Below are 12,457 nucleotides of genomic sequence, written 5' to 3' on the forward strand. Positions count from 1 at the left end.
GTCAACGGCCATTCTAAGCTGAATATACCTGCCCTCGTCAGATCGCAGCCGCTAAGCAGCTTGAGGCTGGGCCAGTACTGGCATGGGAGACTGGCTGGGAATCCCTGGTCCTGTTGACATTTTGTACGTTTTATTTCCAAGCTTGCCCTTCCGAGTTTATCCTTCTTGAAAAGAACGTCAGAGATGGCACGCTTCCGTCAACGGCCATTCTAAGCTGAATATGCATTCCCTCGTCAGATCGCAGCCTCTAAGCAGCTTGAGGCCGGGCCAGTACCGGCATGGGAGACTGGCTTGGAATCCCTGGTCCTGTTGACATTCTGTATGTTTTTTTTCCAAGCTTGCCCTTCCGAGTTTATCCTTCTTGAAAAAAACGTCAGAGATGGTACGCTTCCGTCATCGGCCATTCTAAGCTGAATATGCATGCCCTCGTCACATAGCAGCCGCTAAGCAGCTTGAGGCCGGGCCAGTACCAGCATGGGAGACTGGCTGGGAATCCCTGATCCTGTTGACATTTTGTACGTTTTATTTCCAAGCTTGCCCTTCCGAATTTATCCTTCTTGAAAAGAACGTCAGAGATGACACGCTTCCGTCAACGGCCATTCTAAGCTGAATATGCATGCCCTCGTCACATCGCAGCCGCTAAGCAGCTTGAGGCAGGGCCAGTACCGGCATGCGAGACTGGCTGGGAATCCCTGGTCCTGTTGACATTTTGTACGTTTTTTTTCCAAGCTTGCCCTTCCGAGTTTATCCTTCTTGAAAAGAACGTCAGAGATGGCACGCTTCCGTCAACGGCCATTCTAAACTGAATATGCATGCCCTCGTCAGATCGCAGCCGCTAAGCAGCTTGAGGCCGGGCCAGTACCGGCATGGGAGACTGGCTGGGAATCCCTGGTCCTGTTGACGTTTTTTTTCCAAGCTTGCCCTTCCGAGTTTATCCTTCTTGAAAAAAACGTCAGAGATGGCACGCTTCCGTCAACGGCCATTCTAAGCTGAATATGCCTGCCCTCATCAGATCGCAGCCGCTAAGCAGCTTGAGGTGGGGCCAGTACCGGCATGGGAGACTGGCTGGGAATCCCTGGTCCTGTTGACATTTTGTACGTTTTTTTTCCAAGCTTGCCCTTCCGAGTTTATCCTTCTTGAAAAGAACGTCAGAGATGGCACGCTTCCGTCAACGGCCATTCTAAGCTGAATATGCATTCCCTCGTCAGATCGCAGCCGCTAAGCAGCTTGAGGCAGGGCCAGTACCTGCATGGGAGACTGGCTGGGAATCCCTGGTCCTGTTGACATTTTGTACGTTTTTTTTCCAAGCTTGCCCTGCCGAGTTTATCCTTCTTGAAAAGAACGTCAGAGATGGCCCGCTTCCGTCAAAGGCCATTCTAAGCTGAATATGCATGCCCTCGTCAGATCGCAGCAGCTTGAGGCCGGGCCAGTACCGGCATGGGAGACTGGCTGGGAATCCCTGGTCCTGTTGACATTTTGTACGTTTTATTTCCAAGCTTGCCATTCCGAGTTTATCCTTCTTGAAAAGAACATCAGAGATGGCACGCTTCCGTCAACGGCCATTCTAAGCTGAATATGCATGCCCTCGTCAGATTGCAGCCGCTAAGCAGCTTGAGGCCGGGCCAGTACCGGCATGGGAGACTGGCTGGGAATCACTGGTCCTGTTGACATTTTGTACGTTTTATTTCCAAGCTTGCCCTTCCGAGTGTATCCTTCTTGAAAAGAACGTCAGAGATGACACGCTTCCGACAACGGCCATTCTAAGCTGAATATGCATGCCCTTGTCAGATCGCAGCCGCTAAGCAGCTTGAGGCAGGGCCAGTACCGGCATGGGAGACTTGCTGGGAATCCCTGGTCCTGTTGACATTTTGTACGTTTTATTTCCAAGCTTGCCCTTCCGAGTTTATCCTTCTTGAAAAGAATGTCAGAGATGGCACGCTTCCGTCAACGGCCATTCTAAGCTGAATATGCATTCCCTCGTCACATCGCAGCCTCTAAGCAGCTTGAGGCAGGCCCAGTACCGGCATGGAAGACTGGCTGGGAATCCCTGGTCCTGTTGACATTCTGTATGTTTTTTTTCCAAGCTTGCCCTTCCGAGTTTATCCTTCTTGAAAAAAATGTCAGAGATGGCACGCATCCATCATCGGCCATTCTAAGCTGAATATGCATGCCCTCGTCACATCGCAGCCGCTAAGCAGCTTGAGGCTGGGCCAGTACCGGCATGGAAGACTGGCTGGGAATCCCTGGTCCTGTTGACTTTTTGTACGTTTTTTTTCCAAGCTTGCCCTTCCGAGTTTATCCTTCTTGAAAAGAACGTCAGAGATGGCACGCTTCCGTCAACGGCCATTCTAAGCTGTATATGCATGCCCTCGTCACGTCGCAGCCGCTAAGCAGCTTGAGGCCGGGCCAGTACCGGCATGGGAGACTGGCTGGGAATCCCTGATCCTGTTGACATATTGTACGTTTTATTTCCAAGCTTGCCCTTCCGAGTGTATCCTTCTTGAAAAGAACGTCAGAGATGACACGCTTCCATCAACGGCCATTCTAAGCTGAATATGCATGCCCTCGTCAGATCGCAGCCGCTAAGCAGCTTGAGGCAGGGCCAGTACCGGCATGGGAGACTTGCTGGGAATCCCTCGTCCTGTTGACATTTTGTACGTTTTATTTCCAAGCTTGCCCTTCCGAGTTTATCCTTCTTGAAAAGAACGTCAGAGATGACACGCTTCCGTCAACGGCCATTCTAAGCTGAATATGCATGCCCTCGTCAGATCGCAGCCGCTAAGCAGCTTGAGCCTGGGCCAGTACCTGCATGGGAGACTGGCTGGGAATCCCTGGTCCTGTTGACATTTTGTACGTTTTTTTTCCAAGCTTGCCCTTCCGAGTTTATCCTTCTTGAAAAGAACGTCAGAGATGGCACGCTTCCGTCAACGGCCATTCTAAGCTGAATATGCATTCCCTCGTCAGATCGCAGCAGCTTGAGGCCGGGCCAGTACCGGCATGGGAGACTGGCTGGGAATCCCTGGTCCTGTTGACATTTTGTACATTTTATTTCCAAGCTTGCCCTTCCGAGTTTATCCTTCTTGAAAAGAACATCAGAGATGGCACGCTTCCGTCAACGGCCATTCTAAGCTGAATATGCATGCCCTCGTCAGATCGCAGCCGCTAAGCAGCTTGAGGCCGGGCCAGTACCGGCATGGGAGACTGGCTGGGAATCACTGGTCCTGTTGACATTTTGTACGTTTTATTTCCAAGCTTGCCCTTCCGAGTGTATCCTTCTTGAAAAGAACGTCAGAGATGACACGCTTCCGTCAACGGCCATTCTAAGCTGAATATGCATGCCCTTGTCACATCGCAGCCGCTAAGCAGCTTGAGGCAGGGCCAGTACCGGCATGGGAGACTTGCTGGGAATCCCTGGTCCTGTTGACATTTTGTACGTTTTATTTCCAAGCTTGCCCTTCCGAGTTTATCCTTCTTGAAAAGAACGTCAGAGAGGGCACGCTTCCGTCAACGGCCATTCTAAGCTGAATATGCATTCCCTCGTCAGATCGCAGCCTCTAAGCAGCTTGAGGCCGGGCCAGTACCGGCATGGGAGACTGGCTGGGGATCCCTGGTCCTGTTGACATTCTGTATGTTTTTTTTCCAAGCTTGCCCTTCCGAGTTTATCCTTCTTGAAAAAAACGTCAGAGATGGCACACTTCCATCATCGGCCATTCTAAGCTGAATATGCATGCCCTCGTCACATCGCAGCCGCTAAGCAGCTTGTGGCCGGGCCAGTACCGGCATGGGAGACTGGCTGGGAATCCCTGGTCCTGTTGACTTTTTGTACGTTTTTTTTCCAAGCTTGCCCTTCCGAGTTTATCCTTCTTGAAAAGAACGTCAGAGATAGCACGCTTCCGTCAACGGCCATTCTAAGCTGTATATGCATGCCCTCGTCACATCGCAGCCGCTAAGCAGCTTGAGGCCGGGCCAGTACCGGCATGGGAGACTGGCTGGGAATCCCTGATCCTGTTGACATATTGTACGTTTTATTTCCAAGCTTGCCCTTCCGAGTGTATCCTTCTTGAAAAGAACGTCAGAGATGACACGCTTCCGTCAACGGCCGTTCTAAGCTGAATATGCATGCCCTCGTCAGATCGCAGCCGCTAAGCAGCTTGAGGCAGGGCCAGTACCGGCATTCGAGACTGGCTGGGAATCCCTGGTCCTGTTGACATTTTGTACGTTTTTTTTCCAAGCTTGCCCTTCCGAGTTTATCCTTCTTGAAAAAAACGTCAGAGATGGCACGCTTCCGTCAATGGCCATTCTAATCTGAATATGCATGCCCTCGTCAAATCGCAGCCGCTAAGCAGCTTGAGGCCGGGCCAGTACCGGCATGGGAGACTGGCTGGGAATCCCTGGTCCTGTTGACATTTTGTACGTTTTTTTTCCAAGCTTGCCCTTCCGAGTTTATCCTTCTTGAAAAAAACGTCAGAGATGGCACGCTTCCGTCAACGGCCATTCTAAGCTGAATATTCCTTCCCTCGTCAGATCGCAGCCGCTAAGCAGCTTGAGGCCGGTCCAGTACCGGCATGGGAGACTGGCTGGGAATCCCTGGTCCTGTTGACATTTTGTACGTTTTTTTTCCAAGCTTGCCCTTCCGAGTTTATCCTTCTTGAAAAGAACGTCAGAGATGGCACGCTTCCGTCAACGGCCATTCTAAGCTGAATATGCATGCCCTCGTCAGATCGCAGCTGCTAAGCAGCTTGAGGCTGGGCCAGTACCGGCATGGGAGACTGGCTGGGAATCCCTGGTCCTGTTGATATTTTGTACGTTTTATTTCCAAGCTTGCCCTTCCGAGTTTATCCTTCTTGAAAAGAACGTCAGAGATGGCACGCTTCTGTCAACGGCAATTCTAAGCTGAATATGCATGCCCTCGTCAGATCGCAGCCGCTAAGCAGCTTGAGGCAGGGCCGGTACCGGCATGCGAGACTGGCTGGGAATCCCTGGTCCTGTTGACATTTTGTACGTTTTTTTTCCAAGTTTGCCCTTCCGATTTTATCCTTCTTGAAAAGAACGTCAGAGATGGCACGCTTCCGTCAATGGCCATTCTAAGCTGAATATGCATACCCTCGTCAGATCGCAGCCGCTAAGCAGCTTGAGGCTGGGCCAGTACCGGCATGGGAGACTGGCTGTTAATCCCTGGTCCTGTTGACATTTTGTACGTTTTTTTTTCCAAGCTTGCCCTTCCGAGTTTATCCTTCTTGAAAAAAACGTCAGAGATGGCACGCTTCCGTCAACGGCCATTCTAAGCTGAATATTCCTGCCCTCGTCAGATCGCAGCCGCTAAGCAGCTTGAGGCTGGGCCAGTACCGGCATGGGAGACTGGCTGGGAATCCCTGGTCCTGTTGACATTTTGTACGTTTTTTTTCCAAGCTTGCCCTTCCGAGTTTATCCTTCTTGAAAAGAACGTCAGAGATGGCACTCTTCCGTCAACGGCCATTCTAAGCTGAATATGCATTCCCTCATCAGATCGCAGCCTCTAAGCAGCTTGAGGCCAGGCCAGTACCGGCATGGGAGACTGGCTGGGAATCCCTGGTCCTGTTGACATTCTGTATGTTTTTTTTCCAAGCTTGCCCTTCCGAGTTTATCCTTCTTGAAAAAAACGTCAGAGATGGCACGCTTCCGTCATCGGCCATTCTAAGCTGAATATGCACGCCCTCGTCACATCGCAGCCGCTAAGCAGCTTGAGGCCGTGCCTGTACCGGCATGGGAGACTGGCTGGGAATCCCTGGTCCTGTTGACATTTTGTACGTTTTTTTTCCAAGCTTGCCCTTCCGAGTTTATCTTTCTTGAAAAGAACGTCAGAGATGGCACGCTTCCGTCAATGGCCATTCTAAACTGAATATGCATGCCCTCGTCACATCGCAGCCGCTAAGCAGTTTGAGGCCGGGCCAGTACCGGCATGGGAGACTGGCTGGGAATCCCTGGTCCTGTTGACATTTTGTACGTTTTATTTCCAAGCTTGCCCTTCCGAGTTTATCCTTCTTGAAAAAAACGTCAGAGATGGCACGCTTGCGTCAACGGCCATTCTAAGCTGAATATGCATTCCCTCGTCATATCGCAGCCTCTAAGCAGCTTGAGGCCGGGCCAGTACCGGCATGGGAGACTGGCTGGGAATCCATGGTCCTGTTGATATTCTGTATGTTTTTTTTCCAAGCTTGCCCTTCCGAGTTTATCCTTCTTGAAAAAAACGTCAGAGATGGCACGCTTACATCATCGGCCATTCTAAGCTGAATATGCATGCCCTCGTCACATCGCAGCCGCTAAGCAGCTTGAGGCCGGGCCAGTACCGGCATGGGAGACTGGCTGGGAATCCCTGGTCCTGTTGACATTTTGTACGTTTTTTTTCCAAGCTTGCCCTTCCGAATTTATCCTTCTTGAAAAAAACGTCAGAGATGGCACACTTCCGTCAACGTCAATTCTAAGCTGAATATGCCTGCCCTCGTCAGATCGCAGCCGCTAAGCAGCTTGAGGCCGGGCCAGTACCGGCATGGGAGACTGGCTGGGAATCCCTGGTCCTGTTGACATTTTGTACGTTTTTTTTCCAAGCTTGCCCTTCCGAGTTTATCCTTCTTGAGAAGAACGTCAGAGATGGCAAGCTTCTGTCAACGGCCATTCTAAGCTGAATATGCATGCCCTCGTCAGATCGCAGCCGCTAAGCAGCTTGAGGCCGGGCCAGTACCGGCATGGGAGACTGGCTGGGAATCCCTGGTCCTGTTGACATTTTGTACGTTTTTTTCCAAGCTTGCCCTTCCGAGTTTATCCTTCTTGAAAAGAACGTCAGAGATGGCACGCTTCCGTCAACGGCCATTCTAAGCTGAATATGCATGCCCTCGTCAGATCGCAGCCGCTAAGCAGCTTGAGGCCGGGCCAGTACCGGCATGGGAGACTGGTTGGGAATCCCTGATCCTGTTGACATTTTGTACGTTTTATTTCCAAGCTTGCCCTTCCGAGTTTATCCTTCTTGAAAAGAACGTCAGAGATGACACGCTTCCGTCAACGGCCATTCTAAGCTGAATATGCATGCCCTCGTCAGATCGCAGCCGCTTGAGGCAGGGCCAGTACCGGCATGCGAGACTGGCTGGGAATCCCTGGTCCTGTTGACATTTTGTACGTTTTTTTTCCAAGCTTGCCCTTCCGAGTTTATCCTTCTTGAAAAGAACGTCAGAGATGGCACGCTTCCGTCAACAGCCATTCTAAGCTGAATATGCATGCCCTCGTCAGATCGCAGCCGCTAAGCAGCTTGAGGCTGGGCCAGTACCGGCATGGGAGACTGGCTGGGAATCCCTGGTCCTGTTGACATTTTGTACGTTTTTTTTCCAAGCTTGCCCTTCCGAGTTTACCCTTCTTGAAAAAAACGTCAGAGATGGCACGCTTCCGTCAACGGCCATTCTAAGCTGAATATTCCTGCCCTCATCAGATCGCAGCCGCTAAGCAGCTTGAGGCCGGGCCAGTACTGGCATGGGAGACTGGCTGGGAATCCCTGGTCCTGTTGACATTTTGTACGTTTTATTTCCAAGCTTGCCCTTCCGAGTTTATCCTTCTTGAAAAAAACGTCAGAGATGGCACGCTTCCGTCAACGGCCATTCTAAGCTGAATATGCATTCCCTCGTCAGATCGCAGCCTCTAAGCAGCTTGAGGCCGGGCCAGTACCGGCATGGGAGACTGGCTGGGAATCCCTGGTCCTGTTAAAATTCTGTATTTTTTTTTTCCAAGCTTGCCCTTCCGAGTTTATCCTTCTTGAAGAAAACGTCAGAGATGGCACGCTTCCATCATCGGCCATTCTAAGCTGAATATGCATGCCCTCGTCACATCGCAGCCGCTAAGCAGCTTGAGGCCGGGCCAGTACCGGCATGGGAGACTGGCTGGGAATCCCTGGTCCTGTTGACATTTTGTACATTTTTTTTCCAAGCTTGCCCTTCCGAGTTTATCCTTCTTGAAAAGAACGTCAGAGATGGCACGCTTCCGTCAACGGCCATTCTAAGCTGAATATGCATGCCCTTGTCAGATCGCAGCCGCTAAGCAGCTTGAGGCCGGGCCAGTACCGGCATGGGAGACTGGCTGGGAATCCCTGGTCCTGTTGACATTTTGTACGTTTTTTTTCCAAGCTTGCCCTTCCGAGTTTATCCTTCTTGAAAAAAACGTCAGAGATGGCACGCTTCCGTCAACGGCCATTCTAAGCTGAATATGCATTCCCTCGTCAGATCGCAGCCGCTAAGCAGCTTGAGGCTGGGCCAGTACCTGCATGGGAGACTGGCTGGGAATCCCTGGTCCTGTTGACATTTTGTACGTTTTTTTTCCAAGCTTGCCCTTCCGAGTTTATCCTTCTTGAAAAGAACATCAGAGATGGCACGCTTCCGTCAACGGCCATTCTAAGCTGAATATGCATGCACTCGTCAGATCGCAGCAGCTTGAGGCCGGGCCAGTACCGGCATGGGAGACTGGCTGGGAATCCCTGGTCCTGTTGACATTTTGTACGTTTTATTTCCAAGCTTGCCCTTCCGAGTTTATCCTTCTTGAAAAGAACATCAGAGATGTCACGCTTCCGTCAACTGCCATTCTAAGCTGAATATGCATGCCCTCGTCAGATCGCAGCCGCTAAGCAGCTTGAGGCAGGGCCAGTAACGGCATGGGAGACTGGCTGGGAATCTCTGATCCTGTTGACATATTGTACGCTTTATTTCCAAGCTTGCCCTTCCGAGTGTATCCTTCTTGAAAAGAACGTCAGAGATGACACGCTTCCGTCAACGGCCATTCTAAGCTGAATATGCATGCCCTCGTCAGATCGCAGCCGCTAAGCAGCTTGAGGCAGGGCCAGTACCGGCATGGGAGACTTGCTGGGAATCCCTCGTCCTGTTGACATTTTGTACGTTTTATTTCCAAGCTTGCCCTTCCGAGTTTATCCTTCTTGAAAAGAACGTCAGAGATGACACGCTTCCGTCAACGGCCATTCTAAGCTGAATATGCATGCCCTCGTCAGATCGCAGCCGCTTGAGGCAGGGCCAGTACCGGCATGCGAGACTGGCTGGGAATCCCTGGTCCTGTTGACATTTTGTACGTTTTTTTCCAAGCTTGCCCTTCCGAGTTTATCCTTCTTGAAAAGAACATCAGAGATGGCACACTTCCGTCAACCGCCATTCTAAGCTGAATATGCATGCCCTCGTCAGATCGCAGCCGCTAAGCAGCTTGAGGCCGGGCCAGTACCGTCATGGGAGACTGGCTGGGAATCCCTGGTCCTGTTGACAATTTGTACGTTTTTTTTCCAAGCTTGCCCTTCCGAGTTTATCCTTCTTGAAAAAAACGTCAGAGATGGCACGCTTCCGTCAATGGCCATTCTAAGCTCAATATCCCTGCCCTCGTCAGATCGCAGCCGCTAAACAGCTTGAGGCTGGGCCAGTACCGGCATGGGAGACTGGCTGGGAATCACTGGTCCTGTTGACATTTTGTACGTTTTATTTCCAAGCTTGCCCTTCCGAGTTTATCCTTCTTGAAAAGAACGTCAGAGATGGCACGCTTCCGTCAACGGCCATTCTAAGCTGAATATCCATTCCCTCGTCAGATCGCAGCCTCTAAGCAGCTTGAGGCCGGGCCAGTACCGGCATGGGAGACTGGCTGGGAATCCCTGGTCCTGTTGACATTCTGTATGTTTTTTTTCCAAGCTTGCCCTTCCGAGTTTATCCTTGAAAAAAACGTCAGAGATGGCACGCTTCAGTCATCGGCCATTCTAAGCTGAATATGCATGCCCTCGTCACATCGCAGCTGCTAAGCTGCTTGAGGCCGGGCCAGTACCGGCATGGGAGACTGTCTGGGAATCCCTGGTCCTGTTGACATTTTGTACGTTTTTTTTCCAAGCTTGCCCTTCCGAGTTTATCCTTCTTGAAAAGAACGTCAGAGATGGCACGCTTCCGTCAACGGCCATTCTAACCTGAATATGCATGCCCTCATCAGATCGCAGCCGCTAAGCAGCTTGAGGCCGGGCCAGTACCGGCATGGGAGACTGGCTGGGAATCCCTGGTCCTGTTGACATTTTGTACGTTTTTTTTCCAAGCTTGCCCTTCCGAGTTTATCCTTCTTGAAAAGAACGTCAGAGATGGCACGCTTCCGTCAACGGCCATTCTAAGCTGAATATGCGTTCCCTCGTCAGATCGCAGCCGCTAAGCAGCTTGAGGCTGGGCCAGTACCTGCATGGGAGACTGGCTGGGAATCCCTGGTCCTGTTGACATTTTGTTCGTTTTTTTTCCAAGCTTGCCCTTCCGAGTTTATCCTTCTTGAAAAGAACGTCAGAGATGGCACGCTTCCGTCAACGGCCATTCTAAGCTGAATATGCATGCCCTCGTCACATCGCAGCAGCTTGAGGCCGGGCCAGTACCGGCATGGGAGACTGGCTGGGAATCCCTGGTCCTGTTGACATTTTGTACGTTTTATTTCCAAGCTTGCCCTTCCGAGTGTATCCTTCTTGAAAAGAACGTCAGAGATGACACGCTTCCGTCAACGGCCATTCTAAGCTGAATATGCATGCCCTTGTCAGTTCGCAGCCGCTAAGCAGCTTGAGGCAGGGCCAGTACCGGCATGGGAGACTTGCTGGGAATCCCTGGTCCTGTTGACATTTTGTACGTTTTATTTCCAAGCTTGCCCTTCCGAGTTTATCCTTCTTGAAAAGAACGTCAGAGATGGCACGCTTCCGTCAACGGCCATTCTAAGCTGAATATGCATTCCCTCGTCAGATCGCAGCCTCTAAGCAGCTTGAGGCCGGGCCAGTACCGGCATGGGAGACTGGCTGGGAATCCCTGGTCCTGTTGACTTTCTGCATGTTTTTTTTCCAAGCTTGCCCTTCCGAGTTTATCCTTCTTGAAAAAAATGTCAGAGATGGCACGCTTCCATCATCGGCCATTCTAAGCTGAATATGCATGCCCTCGTCACATCGCAGCCGCTAAGCAGCTTGAGGCCGGGCCAGTACCGGCATGGGAGACTGCCTGGGAATCCCTGGTCCTGTTGACTTTTTGTATGTTTTTTTTTCCAAGCTTGCCCTTCCGAGTGTATCCTTCTTGAAAAGAACGTCAGAGATGACACACTTCCGTCAACGGCCATTCTAAGCTGAATATGCATTCCCTTGTCAGATCGCAGCCGCTAAGCAGCTTGAGGCAGGGCCAGTACCGGCATGTGAGACTTGCTGGGAATCCCTGGTCCTGTTGACATTTTGTACGTTTTATTTCCAATCTTGCCCTTCCGAGTTTATCCTTCTTGAAAAGAACGTCAGAGATGGCACACTTCCGTCAACGGCCATTCTAAGCTGAATATGCATTCCCTCGTCAGATCGCAGCCTCTAAGCAGCTTGAGGCCGGGCCAGTACCGGCATGGGAGAATGGCTGGGAATCCCTGGTCCTGTTGACATTCTGTATGTTTTTTTCCAAGCTTGCCCTTCCGAGTTTATCCTTCTTGAAAAAAACGTCAGAGATGGCACGCTTCCATCATCGGCCATTCTAAGCTGAATATGCATGCCCTCGTCACATCGCAGCCGCTAAGCAGCTTGAGGCCGGGCCAGTACCGGCATGGGAGACTGGCTGGGAATCCCTGGTCCTGTTGACTTTTTGAACGTTTTTTTTCCAAGCTTGCCCTTCCGAGTTTATCCTTCTTGAAAAGAACGTCAGAGATGGCACGCTTCCGTCAACGGCCATTCTAAGCTGTATATGCATGCCCTCGTCACATCGCAGCCGCTAAGCAGCTTGAGGCCGGGACAGTACTGGCATGGGAGACTGGCTGGGAATCCCTGATCCTGTTGACATATTGTACATTTTATTTCCAAGCTTGCCCTTCCGAGTGTATCCTTCTTGAAAAGAACGTCAGAGATGATACGCTTCCGTCAACGGCCATTCTAAGCTGAATATGCATGCCCTCGTCAGATCGCAGCCGCTAAGCAGCTTGAGGCAGCGCCAGTACCGGCATGTGAGACTGGCTGGGAATCCCTGGTCCTGTTGACATTTTGTACGTTTTTTTTCCAAGCTTGCCCTTCCGAGTTTATCCTTCTTGAAAAGAACGTCAGAGATGGCACGCTTCCGTCAACGGCCATTCTAAGCTGAATATGCATTCCCTCGTCAGATCGCAGCCGCTAAGCAGCTTGAGGCCGGGCCAGTACCGGCATGGGAGACTGGCTGGGAATCCCTGGTCCTGTTGATATTTTGTACATTTTATTTCCAAGCTTGCCCTTCCGAGTTTATCCTTCTTGAAAAGAACGTCAGAAATGGCACGCTTCTGTCAACGGCCATTCTAAGCTGAATATGCATGCCCTCGTCAGATCGCAGCCGCTAAGCAGCTTGAGGCAGGGCCAGTACTGGCATGCGAGACTGGCTGGGAATCCCTGGTCCTGTTGACATTTTGTACGTTTTTTTTCCAAGCTTGCCCTTCCGAGTTTATCCTTCTTGAA

General features: G+C 51.1%; 4 pseudogenes; all 4 read left to right on the plus strand.

Moving 5' to 3' along the window:
• LOC141058051 (5S ribosomal RNA) lies at nt 1-119 on the plus strand (annotated as a pseudogene).
• A 5,149-nt stretch (nt 120-5,268) lies between these two features.
• On the plus strand, nt 5,269-5,387 carry LOC141058913 (5S ribosomal RNA; annotated as a pseudogene).
• A 1,253-nt stretch (nt 5,388-6,640) lies between these two features.
• LOC141055128 (5S ribosomal RNA) lies at nt 6,641-6,759 on the plus strand (annotated as a pseudogene).
• A 656-nt stretch (nt 6,760-7,415) lies between these two features.
• Nucleotides 7,416-7,534, plus strand: LOC141051684 (5S ribosomal RNA; annotated as a pseudogene).
• Nucleotides 7,535-12,457: the final 4,923 nt, after the last annotated feature.

Source organism: Dendrobates tinctorius, unplaced genomic scaffold, assembly GCF_039654945.1.
Source record: "Dendrobates tinctorius isolate UK_male_01 unplaced genomic scaffold, ASM3965494v1 ptg000011l, whole genome shotgun sequence".
NCBI classification, from domain to species: domain Eukaryota; kingdom Metazoa; phylum Chordata; class Amphibia; order Anura; family Dendrobatidae; genus Dendrobates; species Dendrobates tinctorius.